Source organism: Meleagris gallopavo, chromosome 3, assembly GCF_905368555.1.
Source record: "Meleagris gallopavo chromosome 3, MGAL_WU_HG_1.1, whole genome shotgun sequence".
Taxonomy (NCBI): Eukaryota; Metazoa; Chordata; class Aves; order Galliformes; family Phasianidae; genus Meleagris; species Meleagris gallopavo.
The window spans coordinates 37125303-37145165 of NC_139406.1; positions in this window are offsets into that span (position 1 = coordinate 37125303).

Sequence of the window (19863 nt, forward strand, 5' to 3'; positions counted from 1 at the left end):
TTGGTTCTGAAATTGCCATACACCTGCTTATTCAAAACAGATGTTTTATCTGCAGTGCAGTTTTGCTCATAATGTATTATGACGGCAATAGCAGGTTGCTAACAAAATACAAAGGAAAGGCAATATCTACTCACTGTGTTCGCTTATACGAGGTTAATAAAGTTGACTGATTAGGAATATCAGTTTGCTTTTACCAACATCTTGCTATGTTAGCTTGCCATGCTATAATCTATGTGAATGTATACTTCAGTGCTCTGTCACTAAGACTCTAATCCAGTTTTAGTCAGAAAACAATTATAAAATGGCTTGGCCTTTATTTTGCACTTCCTTTTTGTAGCACTTCATGCATCATCAGCTCTGTGTGTGTTACATGTCTCCATTCCCATTTTGCAGACCAGAGAAGATGAAGCATTGTCCAGTGCTGAAGCTATATGTTAGTGTGGCTAACCTCAGGCCATTATCTCCTTGAATGCAACGACTACATTGATGTTCCCAAGCTCTTGCCCCACTGTTAAGGCAATTCCTTTCCTTGATATGTTAAGTAAATGCTTTAGCTAGATGATGCAAGAGGAATGTTTGGAAACGATAAAGTGTAGATTTCTGAGCACATATCCAATTTGTTACATGGAAGGGAAAATCACTTATGGTGCACAAAGAAAGAAACAATTACCTTAATATTTTTAACTAGAATTTGCTTATAATATGTATGCAAATAACAATCAATGTCCTATGTAAGCTCAGGTTACCAGTTCTTGAATGACCAGGAAAGGCTTGGAGCTATGCTGATGTTCTAAGCCAGTTCTGCCCTATTTATTCCATAGTGTATCCTGGGAGGGTTGTCCCACCACTATGGCAGGCCTCCTTGGCAATTCACATCCCTTCTCTGTCAGTAAGATGAAAGAAAGATGTGTCAGCAGAAGTGAGGAGAACACCGCTGTGGTTATCTTGTGATGAAATATCAAGGACTGAGTCATCAGTATGACTCTCTTTGTTTCAGTCTTACAATAGTTAAGTGTGTCGCTGTCATGCCTTCTCTGTCAAGAATGTAATACTGTCACATTGAAGGCTAATGCAACATGTCAATTTATTTTATAAAGGCACCGTGTACTTTTCTAATGTGATATAGATATTAAGTAATACAACAAGAAAAGCATTGCATTATAACACAAATTTTTCTGCTGTAGTAACACTTTCTATATTATAATAAATAGCATATTGTGCTTGAGAAATGTGAATCAAATCTGCAAACCCTAAGTATTGGTTTCATCCAGTTTGAAAAATTTGTTTTAATCTGAACTTCTTCTCTATTATATTTGCTGCCATCCAGAAAAATACTTTGGCACTCTCTAAGTAGTCCATTGCATTTGATGGCATGACTACACAATCTCAAAGAAGCAGACAAAACTCCAATAAGCAAAGCAGCTTTGTTATCGTGATTTAAACAAATTTTGTTTTTGTCTAAAAACCTATATATGTGCATATGTACAGGCAAAAAGTGCAATCCTCTGTTTTTCTGACTTACATTTTCCCCCTCTTTTTTAAAATAACTTCAACTCTGTGCAAGTGCTTCTCAGAATTGTCTGTGAGAAGTTACAGGCTGTAAAATAATATATATGGACTCCTCCTCTGGATAGTCATTTCTGGATATGATCTGAAATGCAGTTGAGGCCATCTTCTCAATGCAGTTGAGGACATCATCCAGTTTATCAACAGGCTCCCAGTACATGTGGATCCACTTTAACTTTTGGACTTACAGATGTACAAAGTGAAGCACCTGTTTAAGTAATTTGCTGAATCAGAAACACAACGAACTGCAATATAAAAAAAATATGTAAATAGGGGTTTATAGCTTGGGAGAACAAACATGCTGGATGCATAACTGAACAAAGACTTTATTGAGTGAACATTGTCTTTCTTTGTGTCTGCTTTTGGAATAGCTGTGACCACATCCTGCCTTATATATATACATACATATATTTGTTATTTGAATGCAGCCAGTGACTACCTTTTACAGATTTCTTTTTATTCTCTGGTTTGATTATTTAACATTTGAGATTTATTACTTGACGGGATACCTATTGAAAGGACTGGAAAGATTCCCATTGGCTTCAAAGGACAATGAATTGTGCCCGGAGCTCTGGTACAGCAAAGCATTTAGACACATGTTTAAACATTGATGTTTGCAATGGGAGTTGAGCACACGTTTAAGATAAAGCACGTGCTATGGGCTTTGTTGCATAGTGAAGCACTTCAGCACATTCTTAAATGCTTTGCAGCACTGGCACTATAACAACCTCCTCTGTTTATGGAAAAAAAAATAAAAGCACTAGAAGTTACTGCTACTTTACCATAAAAATATATCTAGTGAATGGGCACATTCACACCCTGTTTGTCCATGAGAAAGTTTACATACGCTGTGATCTATTTTTGAAAAGCAGAATTTAACTTTAACAGGAGATGAATGGATTGTTTTCTGTCCTTTTTCAACACTTTTAGTTTGGCACTTGTTTATGGTGTTATTAATGTGCACATTCGGGAGAATCTAAAACCATCAGTAGCTCTGTATTATGAAATACCCTTTTTAGCATGTAACAACTCCTGCCTCCTATTCACTATCTACTTTTAGTGGTCTCCCTGTTATCATTTCAAATAGTTTTCAAGGTGTGAAGTAGTAACTAGAATGCTCAAAGAAACATCTTACTTCCCAAATTGTGTGCACTTTCATTAAGATTTCCTTAGCTCCCCACTCCCACCCACCTTTATGAAAGTGAGAAGAATTGCTTTTGCCACCTATTTATCCTTCATTAGAACTAAATATAAAGGTAAAAGTGCAGTCAGGAAATGCAAGACATTAATGCTTAAAAATGTTGGGGGGGGGGGGTTCCCCTTACAGAACTGATCCTTTACCACACAAAATGATTGCTACTATATACACATCAGGAAGCTCACTGGCAAACACGACCTACACAAATTGCCAGTGAAGCCAAGGCACAATAAGCTCATGTTTTTTTCACAAAGGAAGCACGTGTAGAGAAAACTTCCCATAGGAGGATGGAATTGGTCACGTCCCCTGCTCACAAAATCTCTGACAGAAATCCCATGAAGTTTCAGAGGACCAAGCTTGCCTGTTCTTGGGTGAGCTTGTCTTTGAGCTTCAATGAAATGATTATGTTCCGATTATCTTCGGGAACTCAACAGCTTTTAGTATGTTCATGCTGCAAATAATGTAAGAATTATATTAACCAACTTTATAATGCATTTATACTGCAATCCGAACAAGTGGTTGTAATTCCTCTTAAAAGATTCAGTTTTGTCATGATAGCCATGTGACTTGATGGACTTTGAACCCCAGCTTGTCCAGGCTAGACGTTGCCATAGTCCAAACTGAGTTAACCACTATGCTCTGTTAGTAGTTCAGCTAAATCATTAGAAGTTGACTTTGATAAAATTATTCCAAAGAAAAGTACAGATTTCAGTTGTAGTGAAGTATAACCCCAGGAACATTCACATACAAAATCATAGTGCTTTAATGACACTGATAATACACCACATAAAGTTACCAAAAGCCAAAAATCTGAAAAAGAGTTACTGGTAGTCTGAGGCCAAATATATGAAGACAAGATTCAAATAAAGGAGTATGAGAAAGACAGAACATTACACAAATTCCCTCAGGTTAGCTATTTCTAGCTTTAGCATCATGGAATGTTACTTAAAAGCATGATTATTTTTTTTTTTAAATTTTGTGTGTGTGTGTGTGTGTAAATACCTGTTTCTTTGGTTATTGTTCCTCCCCTATACTTCAAGACATACTGCTGTATCACTAAAATAACTGAAGAAGAGCACCAATTTTACTGAATGAAAAATTGTGAATAATAATTATTTCTCATTTATACCTGCTGAGTAGAAATTATGAAAACAGAATGTTATTCAGTTGTTTGCTTGCTTGTTTGTTTGTTTTCCATCCTCTAATTGTCTTTACTCTGTCTCAGATGTCCCAAAAGTTTTGGCCTGGAAAACTGAATAACATTACTTAGAGAGACTTAACCTAACCGCAAGTAACAATTTCCCAGCTAGTGAGTAGACTAGTGCTGGGTAACCAGCTGCATCTCCCAGATATACTGATGGCATTTATGTTCAATTCAGTAGAAAGAAAATTTCACCCTATGCAGTGAACGTGAGCTCACTCCAGCTCATGAATCTCTGCCTATCTTCTGTGAAGTGTGAATAGCCTTTGAAGCCACCAATGGCAAGGCTTCCCAGGATGCTTCACTTAATTCTGTGTTGAAAGTGTTACTGGTTTAGACTTTAGACAAAATGCGCCCTCGGTAGAAATATTTTGAAGACAAAATAAATAAAAAAGAAAAAGTGGAAAGGAATGAAACAGGCAATTATTTGTAATTGAAAAAACTATTGATTTTCCTTTTGATACATAGTCTAAATTATCCCTCAAGAAAAGTAGTAATGCATCTTTAAACAAATTTATTGGTTCTAGCTGTAAGTAGGTGGCTTATTTAACTTCAGTGTTAACACACTTTTCTGTTTTTATTGGCTACAAAGGTAAAATGTAAATGAGGGCATTGGAGAAGTGGTTGGATTCAGGGTTCTGGAAGGTTCCAGGTCCTAGAGGGCTCAAGAACTCTTCCATAAAGATTATAGAGTTTACAAAAAAAAAAAAAAAAGAACAAAAAACAAACAAACAAAAAACCCCACAAAAACAACAGAGATAGAAAGGATAAGTAATTCCTGATGCTACAGTGGAGCACACTATCTCTAGCATAATGCATGACCTAAATGTTTACTCTTCAATGCATAATGATCAAAAGAAGTATCTCTCCACCATTGTAGATCTCCTTTCATAGAAAATATTCTGCACCACTGTTACTTTCATTTCTTCTCTCACTCCTCAGTTTGCAGGTCTGTGTCTCTCAGTCCCTTCTCTGTCCAAGGAGCAGCAGCCTGCTTTGCTCCACACCTCCAAGCTCAACCCTCAATTGGAAGCAGTGTTTATGCCTACACAGGGGTCCACTTAGAGACACGTGCAATACAGTTTTCTACTTGAAGACATTTAGAATTCTGTCAGATCTGTCCTTCAAATCAAATCTGAGATTAAGTATCATAATAAAATAACAAGGCATGGTCAGGACTTCATACCTGTCTACCAACCAGATGCTTCTGCAGGTTTGTTTTTTTCTTGGCACTCCTCATAGTTCATGAACCAATGCTATGCATGAGGAAAGTCAGAGGCAGAATTACAATGTGTTACAGTGTCAGAAAACTAAAAAATGGTTATGATTTTCCAAAGTATAACCATGTGTCTGGCTAGCTAACTGGGCAGGTGGATGGCAGAAGGAAAACTCAGCATTGTTCCATTGCCAGTGAAACTTATAAAAACTTTTCCTGTGCCTTTGAGCCTCATGTTCAGAGTTAGTGATATTTGACAAGGTTCAAGTCACAGTAGAAGCTCAGACGTAAGCAGGACATTTCAATGTATTTTTGTACTCTTAGAGCTATCTCCTACTTTTTCCTGAGTCTGTTCTCTGGAGCCCAAGGTTATAGATGCATTCACTGTTCGACCTGTCTTTAGTGGGAAGGCTAATGTGTCCGTCTTTTATCCAGTACATAAGTACATAAGCTCTGCAGGGTATTCAAACTCTGTAGGGTATTTGTATCCCCAAAGACTCGAATTCAGTTTGGTTAAGATTGTCAATGCATTCACAAGTTTTTAGGGGAGGTCTGATAGACATTCAACTCACTTACAATGATTCTGTCCTCAGGAAAGTAACAAAAGAGCTATATATACCTGGAAATGCTGTCTCTTGTATGTATGGTGCTATAGAAAGGTTTAATGCAAATATTATGACTTTACTAGTGGCTTTCAAGAAGAAAAGTAGCTATGCGTGTGCATATTTCTCTTTGAAATAATGTCTTTGTGTTAGGATTGGAATCGGGTAGGAAAAAGTGAATAAACACAGATGAGGTCACAAATACTTGTTCTGGGAGATGAGAAGCAAATCATAAAGTGATATTGCTGATATCTCAGTGATGTCCCTGTATGACGTAACAAAATAAACACCTTGACAACAAGACACTTAAATTGATTGAAAACTACAAGACTAAAAAGAGGCTTTTGCCAGTCAATTTGATGATAATGTGTAAATACATGTACGTGTATATGTACATGCATGGACAAGCAGTAGTGATGTCCTGTTTTGTGTCAGCTGCTGTACCATGACCCTTGGATGGAAGAAGGGAGATAGAAGCACCAGTACTGTAATAGGGAAGACAAGATTTATTTATTATTACATAGTTTTTCATTTTTATAAGGGTCCATGACAACATTACTGGGTAAAACAAACAAAAGGAAGAAACAAAAACTCCATGTTCTTTATTCCCATCCAATTGGAGAAATATCAAGGAAAGGATGTAATATGGCTTATAATGGTTTGGAGTTCTTATCTTATGCACAAAGTAAACTTGCCACTGAAGAATATTAACAGCAACTTCACACCACAACCCCCTACAAGAAGTAAGAGGTTAGGCAAAATGTGTCTGTGGCATCCTTTTTGGCCTCATGTGGATCATGATGCTTATGTCAAGGCCATGCCAGGAGTTCAGAGAAGGTCACAATTCACCCTGTGTTTCACTTTTCCTAACTATATCTAGCAGCCCTCAGTCACCAAGGAGGGTCTGACCCAGATTTTCTTTCTTTCTTCTTAGCTTCTTTTCTGTACCTATTGAGCATCTACTCCCCAGGCCACAACTTTCTGAGCCTCAGCATCTCCCTCTCATGTTCCAAAACAATCTTATTGCTTTCAGGTCTTTTTCTCCCTTTGATCTCTACTTCTCTATGGGCATATTACCCTTCTCGTTCTTTTCTCCCTGATCCTCATTTCTCCTGTTCTGTAGATCCTCCAGGTTGATTTCATCCTTATTCCCATACTCCTATTCCCTCATGCTTTCTTTTTATGTACTCTGTATCCAGCTCTCCTTACATTAGTGACAGTAGGGGGAGGGAAGAGGGGAGAAGGTCTGCAGCCTTTCCAAATGTTGTGTTGTTGTGAACACTTCCCTTATTGTGCCTGTCTAAGGTTTAGTTTATACAGGTGGCAGAATGAAATGCGCCATCTCATAATTAGTCCCACATGCACTGCAGGCAATTTATCATCAAAACAATCGGCAGTAACCCTTTGATTCAGTGAATACTGGGGATTATCAGAAGATTGAGCTGAGGGAAAGGAGAAGAATAAGATAGAGCACTTTGGCTTTGTAAATTCTTTTTTTTTCCTCACAAAGATTTCATTTTTCCTGAAAAGTACTGACTTTGAATTTGCTCTACTGGACTTTCTTATATACTTAATAAACTACTTCAATAACAGCAATCACCACAAACACAGTTATTTTCTGGGTAAGATGGTGTTCCCTTTCTGAACACTGCTGCTACTCCTTTTAGTGATGTCAAGAAAAATCGTTTTTTTCCTTTTGTGTGAGAAAATGTAAGTAGAAAAGTGCATTCTCATTTATTCACATACACAGACACACACTTACACATTCAAGCATATACACTTTCCCATGCATTCACACACATGCGCATAGCCAAAGCTGCCAAAAACCTCAATCAAAAAGAGAATTCAACACAATTCCTTCCATGGCAGCTAAGGATGATCATAGTATCATTTACTACCAATCCTCACTGCAGCCCTGATCATTTTCATGGAGAAGTCCAGAAATAAGCTAAAAACAGGATGCCACCTAGATCTGAGGAACTGCCAAAATCTAAACATCAAAGTAAACAGGGTACAGGAGAGAAACATGTATGCAGGGAAAGACAGTAGTAATCTGTTGGCCCTGCATGAGGGCATTTCTACCACTACCCTATATTTAGGAAGCGAGCAGATGTCTTACATTCATCCAAGGCTGTTTAGGAATTAATCAGTGAAATGGTCTCACTTACTCTATATCATTATACCACAAATTAGAGGGAGTAGCTCCCAACATGGTCTTCCACAGTACGAAACATACAAGGATCTCTGTCCAAGAGCACCTCATGAGGCTGAATGTATACCAGTCTATGGAGCCAGATGACATGCACCACAGGGTCCTGTGGGTGCTGGCTGATGTGGTTGCTAAACCACTCTCCATCATATTTGAAAAGTCATGGCTGTCAGGTAAAGTCCCCAGTGAGTGGAAAAGGGAAACATCACTCCCATTTTCAAGAAAGGGTGAAAGGAAGACCCAGAGAACTACAGGTCAGTGAGCCTCACCTCTGCATAGGGATCGTGGAACAAATATTTCTGGAAGAGATGTTAAAGCATGTGAGATGAAGAGGTGATCCAAGACAGCAAGCATGGTTTCACGAAGAGCAGATTACCTGTCCAGACTGGTGGCCTTCTATGATGGAGTTACAGCACTGGTGGATAAAGGAAGGACCACCAATGTCATTTACCTGGACTTGTGCAAGGTCATTGACATGGTCCTGAACCAATCCTTATCTCTAAATTGAAGACATGTCAAATAGGATTTTGAAGGCTGGACTAATTGGTGGATAAAGAATTGATTGGCAATTGTAGCCAGAGGGTTTTGGTCAATGGATCTATGTGCAGGTGGAGGCAGATCATGGGTGGTGTCCTGCAGAGTTCTGTCTTGGGAATGGTTCTTTTCAACATCTTAATTAGTGACATAGGCAGTGGGATTGAGTGTACTCAGTAAGTTTGCAGATGACACCAAACTGAGAAGTGCAGTTGACAGAATAGGAAACTTGAAATCTGGGCCCAAGTGAACCTAATGAGATTCAACAAGTCCAAGTGCAAGGTGTTACACTTCAGCTGGGACAACTCCAGATACATCTACAGACTGGAAGAAAATCTAATTGAGAGCAGTCCTGCAGAATTTTTATCTTGGACATGAGCCAGCAGTGTGTGCTTGCAGCCCAGAAAGTCAACAGTATCTTCAGTTTTCATCAAAAGAAAGGTGGCAGCAGGGTGAGGGAGGTAGTTGTCCCCCTCTAGTCTTCCCTAATGAGACCTCATCTGGAGGACAGCATCCAGGCATGGGGACTCCAGCACAAGAAAGATGTGCAGCTGCTGGAGTGGGTCCAGGGATTTTAGGTTAGCTATTAGAAATAATTTTTTTACTCAGAGGATGGTAAAGTGCTGGTACAGTCTGCCCAGAGAAGCTGTGGAAACCCCATCCCTGGAGGCATTCAAGGCTAGGTTGGATGGGGTCCTGGGAAGGCTGATCTGATGAAAGGTGTCTCTGTCCTTGGCAGGAGAGTTGGAACAAGATGTTCTGTAAGGTCCTTTCCAACTTTAGCCATTCTATAATTCTATGAGTATGAATCTATGATTCTTGATACATATCAATTTCAGAAATGAAGTATGGGGAAAACAAAAATCTTTTCTCTTACAAGTTCCTGAGAAGTTCTCAGTGTTTCCTCTTCTGTGCTTCAGTAGCTGGAGTTTTTTCTCACTGCACCTCCTTGCACCTCTCCCTTGTACTAAGCCAATGCTATGAAGGCTCCCAAGCCAGAAGCTTTCAAGATTTTTCCACTGTATGTTACAAATTGATCGTTACAGTCTATGAGTCAAACTGAGTTTACTTTTTAAACAAACAATATGTCAATAAGAAGAATGGACTAATGTTAACTTCTATTACCATAGACATGCCTCGAGATGAAGAGTGTTTGATCTATTACTACTTCTTCAGGGCAACTTTCTTTAGCAAGAAGGGCTTGTATTGCTGTGTTCTCTGTATCCCCTTCTGTTCTATGTTCCTTTTGTTTCAGAGACTCTTCAGTTAAACTAACATAGTGATCAAAAGCAGTGAACTGAGTTCAGGCTGGGCTTAGATAATAAATCTAGAGTAGCTTGGAAGTGAAATTACCCAACTAGAATCCATTCTTTGAGGTTAAATTTCACAACAGGTAGGTAGGTGAAGGTTATGTTATTTTAGCCACAGTACCGCGTGACCTAAGTGATTATTTTAAAATATAGTAACATTTTATGTCTGCTTGTTGAAAGTCAGCTGATTCTGTTATACACTCACCAGAAACTAACGTGTTCTCCATGTTCTGGTAATTAACACAAATAGACAAATACAAACAAAACACTCTGGACAGTGAAAGTCATCTGTGCCAGTCAGGTTGTACTCACCCTGTGAAAGTCTTACATGCACTCAAATATGTGACATGGCAAACACAAAACCACACAAAAGGTGAATGCAAAATAACTCATTTCCATTTCATTAAATTCCTCTTTCAGAGTTGAACTGAAAATAACAAACTTTCCTTAACTCATAGCAGGTATAGAGCAGTGGTCATCGGCTATACCTACAAATGAACACCAATGCATTTAATTTCAACTTACAACAAAGTGCTGTTATCAATAATAATAATAATTGTCATGCCAATGCTTCAAAGGAGAAGAAGCTAAACATTACCCTTTTCTATCTTCTTACTTCCTTTGAAGTTCCTTTGAGTAGTACCACTACTGTGAATGTTAAAAGGAGCGAATCTACACTCCTCCTCATCTAGAGAGAGAGGCTCGGTAACCTCTTATGGACACTGGTAGATCTCTCTCCTATGGCACAGAAATTGCTGTCTGTCACTGAGGTTTCTTACTCACCTGTTTGGTGCAAGAATGGCCATTCTCCTAGGTTGGGTTGCCAAATAGGTGTGCAAGGAAGCTTGCTTGTCCACTCTAATGGGCCCTCTTCTAGTCAGACAGTAATGAACTGGAAGGCATTCACTGAAGAATGTCTCGTTATTTATACCTTTGTAATCTCTCTGTAGTAAACTGTGCCTATAAAGGACAGATGAATACAAAGGAAACCTGGAGAAGTCCCAAACTCCCAACTGCATCAAACAGATCATGGAGACTGTAGAGGTGGGTGGCTCCTCTGCTGTTTTTGCACCAGCACTTGTGGGCTTTTAATATTGGAAGCAACATATTTCACCCATGTCATCACTTAACAATATAATATGACAGCATCTATAGAACCGATTAGCATAAATCAACATAATACCCACTTTGCAGCATTAGTATTGAAAACTTTCATCTTCAAATAGTGGTGGAGGGGACAATATACGACAAATTGTAATGATTTTGCTGAAGTGTTCTCACACAACATAGTATGTACAGACAGTATATGTTTGAGTCTGTATCCACATGCGTATATACTTTTATACTGTGCAAAGTACTGTAGCTATGCCATTAGAATTATGCATTCCCCTAAAAATAACTGGTCAATTTTTCTGTAATCTTTTCTTAGACTTAAAGAAAAGACAAATTTCCAGGACTTACCATATGGAGAGGGGTGGAAAGAAAGGAGGATGTATTCATTTTGATTTCAAAGCACATCAGTATGTCTTTCAGTGCCCAAAGGGTCATCGTGCATAGAGTCACGTAAATAGAGGCTGCTTAAAAAAATAACTCGAGGTCACACAGAGTCAGACCTCTAGGTTTGAATTACAGATAAACACATTTCAAAGAGCAAACTTTGGAAATAAGGTACAGGGGAGAACAACCTTACATGGCACTTCCATCAATTTTGATAAAGCAGTTTCAATTTTCAGTGTAATAATTCAAAGGTCTTGTGGCTTTCTGACAACACTGAGCTCTCCTTCCCTCCTCCTCACTCTCTCACTCTCTGTTCTTTTTTGTAGTGCTCTATTCATACTCCAACATTACCTGTTTGAAACATGAATGCTTCATCACATCTATCTGTGTCTTCAAGAGCTCTTCCAAATTCTACACTTTGCACAGCATTTTCAAAAACAAGAGATCTGCTTGGAGTTTAGATGGCAAGTTCATTTGGAGAAAGGAGGCAAAATACAAATAAATAAAAAGTACTGTGCAGTGCATGGCAGCAATCCTCCTGCGTTAAGGGAAAATACTTTGTACTCTCCAGCAGATGAGACTGGGAAAATTCCTGCTTTTCTTCACCGATAAAAGTGATAGAAAAATTTAGGAAGATTCTCAAGTGCAGTATTTTGTTCACTCTCCTTTCTACTTTCCCAAGAGACCACCCATTCCCGAGCACCTGGGGAAGTAGAAAACTTACCTTAGGCCTTGCTTGCTATCGTATGGCATAGTATCAATGTATTCCCCCTTTTGATCACAAGAACAATCTTTTTCTTTAAAAATGGTCATAAGCTGACTAGAGCACTAATTTGGTTCACTATAGTATTTATGAAATTATAAAAATGCAGTGTGTTCATACCTAAAAGCATAGACAGGTTCTATTTATGTTAATCTAAAAGACTTCTGAGCTCACAGTTGCAGATCTTTCACAGTGTCAGCCCATTCCTGTTTTCTGGGAGCAGAATATGAACTAGCTGATTCCAAGAGCAAAACATGTACGTTTTCCTCTTTATCTGAAGGAAGTCAAGTCCATTGCTTCCCATCAAACAGTGCCACTCCTTTCTTGCTGCTTCCCAGTGATCTCATAGGATTTCCAAGCTGATGAAAATAAGCAATGATGACATATCTCCACACACCACTGCAGTGATCTTTCCAAGCCATTTCAGCTACCATTTCAGCAAGCATTGAGAATGTGTAGTACTGTTCTGAAATGAGTCTCTGTTCACAAGCTTTCTTTGGACAATTTGGTGAAACCTGCCCTGAAAACACTGACAGTTTTGTCTGAGACCAGGAGGATTAGGGCACATGTGGTACTCCAACAATAACACCAAAGTAAGAAGTATTATTAAGGGCCAGTTTAACTTTTGAACATATCATATAACACATTGCAAAAGTAGCACAAGGTCAAGGAAAACATTCATTATTTAATTTGACTTTGAGCCAGTGTGGGGGTGATGTTGAAGACCACACTTCTAACCTTGAATGGAACTTCCTTTATGCAGTTCTTCCAACTTCATCTAAACTTTCCATTCTCTTTACCTTTCTCTGTTTCTTTCTTTGCAAATACATTGCAGTCTTGGAGGATCTTCCCTTCTCCCTTGCCTTCTTTCTTTGGCAGTCAGATGAGGAACACTCTTAAGTCTTTTATAAGCCACATTCTGATTCCATTTCAGCTGCATCTAAGCAACTCCATGAAAGTAAAAGTAGCAGCAACAATGTCAGAACCTGATCTTACAAATCAGTGTCACTGTCACCCGAACTCTTCCTTCCAAATAGCATTGCCCCTCCATTCTTGCTCAATAAAAATGTGATTTTACATCAAAGGTAACCATGACAGCATCATGACAGACATATTTGTTTCGTAGGTGGGTTAAAGCAGTTCTTCAGTTCTGTATGCCAATTAATGTTACTACCCACAGACTCTTAAAAAAATCACTATTTCAGTCATTAAAAAGGTACATCCGAATGCAAGATTTGCTAAGCCTGAGTGCATGTAATCAATAATTTACATATTACTGGATAACAAGTAAAGAAAACAAAAATAACAGCTTCTGTTTCAGGATGTATGTAGCTGTCCTATGAAAGTAAATATATATATATCCTCCTATATTTTATGTCTCTGTATAAGTATCAAAATAGGTTTATATGTTGAAAATAGAATGTGCCAATTCTAAAATCTACAGTCAAGGCACTTCAAGTTATCCAGATTAATCTCCCAGCTAACAGCATTCTGCAGACAATTGCTTTCCTGCTCAAATCTTTCCGATGATCATGGTAAAAAATCATCCAGGAAATGCAGGCCTGCCAAAACAAAAGACAAAACAAAACAAAACAGAGAGTAAAGGCAAGGGGACTCATCATAGGAAATAGGTGCAAACGATCTCTGTTGTAGATGAAAGAGAATTTAGATGAAATAATTTACCATTTTGGAGTATCACGGCACTGGGGTCTTATTCCGCTTCCCTTGGTACTCTGGGCATCCGTTTCCATACTTTTACCTGAGCAACATTCCCAGCAGAAGGTGTTGGATCTCTCTCCTTTCTGGATAAAAAGGCCAGTATGAAGAAAGGTAGTTTTGCATTCTATGTTGAAAAGACCACATACCTTTGACACCAGAAGTTAGATTGCATTCAAAGAGGGGCCCCATTGTAAAACCAGATTAAAAAAGCAAGGTCTTCACAAGGCGTGAAGTGCACTTAAACTGAAAATTCTTGACGGGAACTTTACCAGTACCAAAACCACTGCCACTTGGCAATGTGATCCACTCATTGGCCTCCTCCCAGCTGTAATAAACTGGAGTTTCTGTAACCCCAACGACCGCATGGAACTCAAAAGTGGTTTTATTAAGCATTTATGTGAAATGCTGTGTGACTTTCCTCAGGCTCCCCCTCAAGACCAAGAGGAAGCTGGGATTCCAGGTTTTTTTCCAGAACTTTTTTTCCCATAAAATCTGGTAGTGATAAAAACTTAGTGGAAAAGAAGTGAAAGGAACTGATGAGCTTCTCCTCTGTCCTGCCTTGCACTTTGGTAACAATTTTCTTTGAGGTGTATTTCTTGGACAATATGCAAAGCAAGCCTGAATTAACCTTTACAGCCTTACTCTTCTGTTGTCCAGAAATCATTTTCTTTCAAGCAATTTTACACAGATGGCATAAATAAAACCGTGGAAGAATTTTATGGGCTTCAGTGGACCCATGCTTTCATTTAAAACAATGTACACCCCAATCCAATAAAGCTTCTCCTGATCTTGAAGGACAAGACCAGTACAAATCATAAACAATGAAAATTCCTGGAGTCCTTCTTAATAGCACCCCAACACTCCATGATAAAAGCAAAACCAAACATGTGCATCCAGAGGTTATTTAGCTGAAGAGAACGTCTTTTGGTTTTCCCAACAGCTTTGAAACTTCTGTTTCAAATGACAGCATAACAAAGAGTCACCATCACCTGTGTGAGTCTATTTTTGGATAGGTTCTTTCACATGAGGAGTTCAAATGCTTTTTAACCTCAGTGGATGCTGTCTGGCACAATGGGGATTTAGAATATGAAAGTTCTGTATGATGGAGGTGCAGTGTAACTAAAGGAGAGGCAGCTGATCTGAGTAAGAATCGGGTCACCTCTTAGGGACCCTCTGTAGGGCAGCACTGACTCACTGCCAAGCTGCACTGCCAAGCACTGTAGTTATTCCAGGGAAGACTCCTGAATAGCTTTTACCCAAGCCTAAGCTAAGAAAGAGAGCAACAGAGAAAAACAGTAGAATAAAAAATAGGCAATGGTTTCCCTTAGACACTTCAGATCGAATGCTTCTACTGATTGTCCCTTAATGGTCTATGTTGCCTTGCTCTTTTTTTTTTTTTTTTTTTTTTTTTTTAATGTTTCCAGTATTCCTTCTGCCTGGAGATTTATTTAAGGTTGTTGGCTTGGAGCCCCTGGGTGGATTCCCAGTCCCCTGGGTGGATTCCCGGTCCTTTTACATCTCTTTATTACCAAGAGTGGCCTGCTGTCTTGCCAGGCCCTTAAAATGTCCATCTGCCCTGTTACTGTTGGCCACATTGGATGCTAATAATTGAGCCCCCCAAAATTATCTGGGCTTAACTCCCATTCCTAAATTCTACCCAAAGCTGTCCTCTTTACAGAGAAAGAAAAATATCTCTTTTAAACCCTAAGTTGTCCCTCTGTAACATTTATACACAGAGTGCATTACTGCTATTATATTCTGAAATAGTTATTTCACAGAAAAAAATACATATATATCTTTTTTATAAGTGCTTTACTCCCCACTTATTTTTTCCCCCTTTATGCTGCATATACCAACAGGGGCCAACTTTATTTCAGTGCTGACTTGGATTTTGATGAATATGCTTCTATTTCATTTATTCTTTATTTGTGCAAAAGCTAGGCAGTATTTTTTATATTGTTTCGCACTTCCTTTTTGATTAAACTGTTATATTTGATTTTCCAAATATAAGGCAGAGCAGAGATAGGGAGAAAAAAAACAACAATCATCTTTGATTCTCTACTGACTCACACACAGCTCTGTAGGCTTTGACCCAGAAGCCCACCTAGCACTGGAAATAAATGCTCGAAATGAGCCAGCAGATAGCAAGCTGTTCAGGATGTGACTACTCAAAGCACTAACCATGGGAGAATAAGAAGTCATTTTTCACCTAAAATGAACAAAACTACTCAAACTAAAACACTAAAACTTCTCAAGTAATAACAGACAACTCAAGTCAGTCTTCTGAAATTTAAATGATACAACCAGAGATATTAAACACCGTTGAAACTTAGCTGTCATTATTTGGCATAGAAAAAAGAAATCCACTGCATACCATTAGGGTGGATAGGCTGTATACTTGCTCTTTTCATTGTACATGTATTTCTTTGTAGCTGGGGATTTCTCATTCTTTGTTTCTGGTTAGATGGCAAATTTTGCCACATGTGATACTTAGGGTGTGTAGATAAAAACCACCCTTCTTGCTGTGTGCCTACAACAGCTATGTAGCAGTAAATTTGGTGTACAGTTTCACCAGTGCTATGTGCTGAGGGAAATCAATTTACTGTTTCTTATTTGAGCAAGTCCATGGGATGTGGTTGAAACACCCAGGGTGAGAGAACCAAGCAACCCTGAAAAGTGAACACAATCCTACAGCCCTCACCCACATCCATCCACTCCAGCCTGTACCCTCTGCAGTCTGGCTGTCATGTAGCTGCTGAGCCACACCTTGCAGTGAGTGGGGATGGCTTTGGCAGGCTGCTAGTACTCAGGATGTTAACTTTCAGTTAGAAAACAAAAACATAAATTCTTGCAGAATGGTCAGAAGAAAAGAAAAAGCAGACAGTGAATGTTTTGTTTTGTTTTGCTTTGTTTTGTTTTGTTTTTTTCTAGAGCAGAAAGCTTTAGGCCAGATCAGCTGGTCACAGCATGTTCCTAACTACAGCAGCTCTCCCCTCTCTTTGCCTGCATCGATCCAGAGAGGAACCCCACTGCCATTCAGACCACAGAAGAGGTGAGATGAACAAGGGCCACTCATTTGCAGGATGGCTGCCTCAAGCACAAAACGAGACCCCAGTTTGCTCCACATTGCAGACACAACCAAGGCACAGCCATAGGCTCTTTGCAGCTAGGGCGCCTCAGTGGGAGCTAGGCTGAGCATGATCCAGGGGGCAGAGGTTGTGCCCTGAAGATCTCTGTGTAACCCAGAGAGTTGTAGCAAAGTGCAGAAATCATGGCTAAGAAGGAGGTAGATAAATCCTTGAAGCCCCAGAGAAGAGCAGGAGCCAGCAACAGAGCTCAGTCTCCCTCAACTACGCCCCTTACAATGTCAGTTTCTATCCATTTTAAGCTAATTCTGCCTTTTTGAAGAACCAGAAGTGGCATTTGTGCCTTGGATGATCCTGTGAAAGGCCTCCAGGCCGTGAAGCTATCAGCTATCATCAATTATGTTTGCTTCCCTTCAGCTCCCTCACAGTTCCTGCATCCTAGGGCCACCAGCCTGCTCACTTTGCAGACAAACAGCCTAAACTGTGCCACTCAGCCGCCCGCTGGTGGGGCAGCCTGCCACTCAGTCAGAGCAGTCACCAGGACCTTACAATAGGAAGCAAAGGCCAATTTATTTATTTGCTCAATAAGAGAAGAGAGCGGTAGACAAAGTGCAGAAGTGGAAAAGGCCAAGTATCCTCTCATGCTCCAGTGCGCTCCAGACCAGATTTCTATTTCCTGGCCCCCATGGATAGTTCACCGGCAAATGGTTGTTAACAGACATATGTGCATTGCCCCAGTGCTCCTTCTGCAGAATTAGCAAACAGAACAACTCTGATGCTAATAATGCTGCTGCTGCTATGTCTGAACACTGTTTTGGCAAGGCCTCACCTCCTTTTTGGTGAATGGGATTTCAGCTTGCAAATGTAGAAATAACTGAAATATGTATTTCTAAGATTAGTGTAGACAGAGAGGGGGTTTCTCTGAGACTGCCACTAAACACCGAGGCAGTCAATAGCAAGACATTCTTGAACAGTGATTTCTAGGAATCTGATTTCACCCATAGATTCATAAGAAGATCTAATGCTACCATGGGGACAATAAAGCATTTACAACCTGTCTACTATGCCTACAAGACAGTTGTAGATTAAGTCATGAAGAAGTCAGCTATCCCGCCACTGTGTGCAGCTTTCTAAAAGGCAGTGACATGCATTTAGTAGTCATTCAAAAATGGGAAAGTCAAGAGAAAACATTTTTACTCTAGCTTTCATGGCTATTGCTAACCTCTCTCCTTGCGAAGGGAGCAGTGTTTATGGGACAAGTGTGTGGAAAAGAAGGCTTAAATAGCAGTGTCAAAGGGTAATTGGCACAAAAGAGATCTCTACATTTGGAACAAGAGGAATTAAGTTTTCTTAAGCACGTTGTGACCACAGAGGGCTTGTTGTTGATAGACCCACAAGTAGTAATATTACCAGGTTCACACTGAGGGTCATAGCATGCAGTGAGACAACAGTTCCTTAGTGCAGTGAGAGCAGGGTCATGACTCCTGTGTGCAACTGATTGATCCTCAGAGTTCAGGTCTGTGAGACACACGGGGAAAAAAAGTATGTAATTCACAGCATTCATTTACACTTGGCTTTGAAAGGTTTCTATTGAGGCAATTATCACCTTGGGTTTTTTTGTTTTCAGTTACTGTCTGAAAGACAGTGGAAGGACTTGAAATTATACACGTTCCTCAGGATTTTATCAGCAGAAAGCATTAATGCACAGGGAAGATTTTGCAGCTGTTGGTAGCTTTCCTCCTCAAGGGCTTGTGACTGTAGGCTTGTCTCCAGTTTCCATTCAGCAGGACAGTCTCCATCAGTCATTGCCTCCTTATTTCAGGAGGAATACTCTGCTGCTCCTTTAGAGGTTAATTTGTATTTCTGAGGACAATGGAAAACATTCCAATTCAGGGTTTTAGAAGGAGCCTATTGATCCCACACACGACCTTAAATAAGCCTACTTTGCTAGCTGGAAATGTCTTACAAGATCAGTGGAAGTCATTCTGGATCTTATGAGATCCTTGATCCAATTTAGGCTGTGCTTTGAAATCTTCTGGATTCCTGACCAGGATTACAAAACAGGAAGAAACTTCTCTGTAAATTCTGAATAAGCGCAGAGGCAGGGCCATGGGAGTAAGTGAATACAGCAATCAATAAAGCTCGTAGTTACATACTCTCCTACCAAGCCTCATTGCCTGGATTCAGGGAGCTCCCTACAAAACTGCACACAGATTGGACTGCTATGATCAATACTGGATGGTGGAAAAATACAACAGTGTTAATGCAGCTGGCCCCCTTGCAATCAACAGAAGTTCTGCCATTAACTTCATTGTAGCTGGGATTTCACCTAATGCATGTTTTCCAACTCTGATATCTGTGATCCCGAGCACATTACTAAATTGCCAATGGGATCTGCCAACCATTACAGCCCCTGATTTGTCAAGTACTCTATTTGTATTCACCACATCTCTGTCGTGTAAAGGATTCCAGTAATAAGCTATTAAAGACATTTAATGTTACCAATTTAAAACTGAAAAACACAAACTACTGAGGTGGTGAAGTTGCCAGAAGAGACATCAGGCCCTATGTTAGAATATCTGATTCATCAGCTCCTATATGTGCAAAGCCTGCAGATTGGATAATTATAGCTACACCACTGAATAGTGTGTTCATTAGACCCAAATTTGGTGCAGTAATGGAAGCAGAATAGAGGCTGAAGTATCAGAAATGTTCACAGAGAGATTGCCATGGTACAAAGGGCTGGTAAATGTGGACAAATAAGGAGAGTTTACTCAAACATATTTTTTTTATGAAAGGCACACCAATTTTCAATGCTGCTAATAGTTGTGGTGCAAGGCAATACAGCTGCAACCAAGGCACAGAAAAGAACTCTGTTGTATTATATTGTACTTATTACATAGCAGATCTCAAAATCACAGCTCAGCTCTTAATCAGGACAGTTTTCTGGTAGTTCTACTGG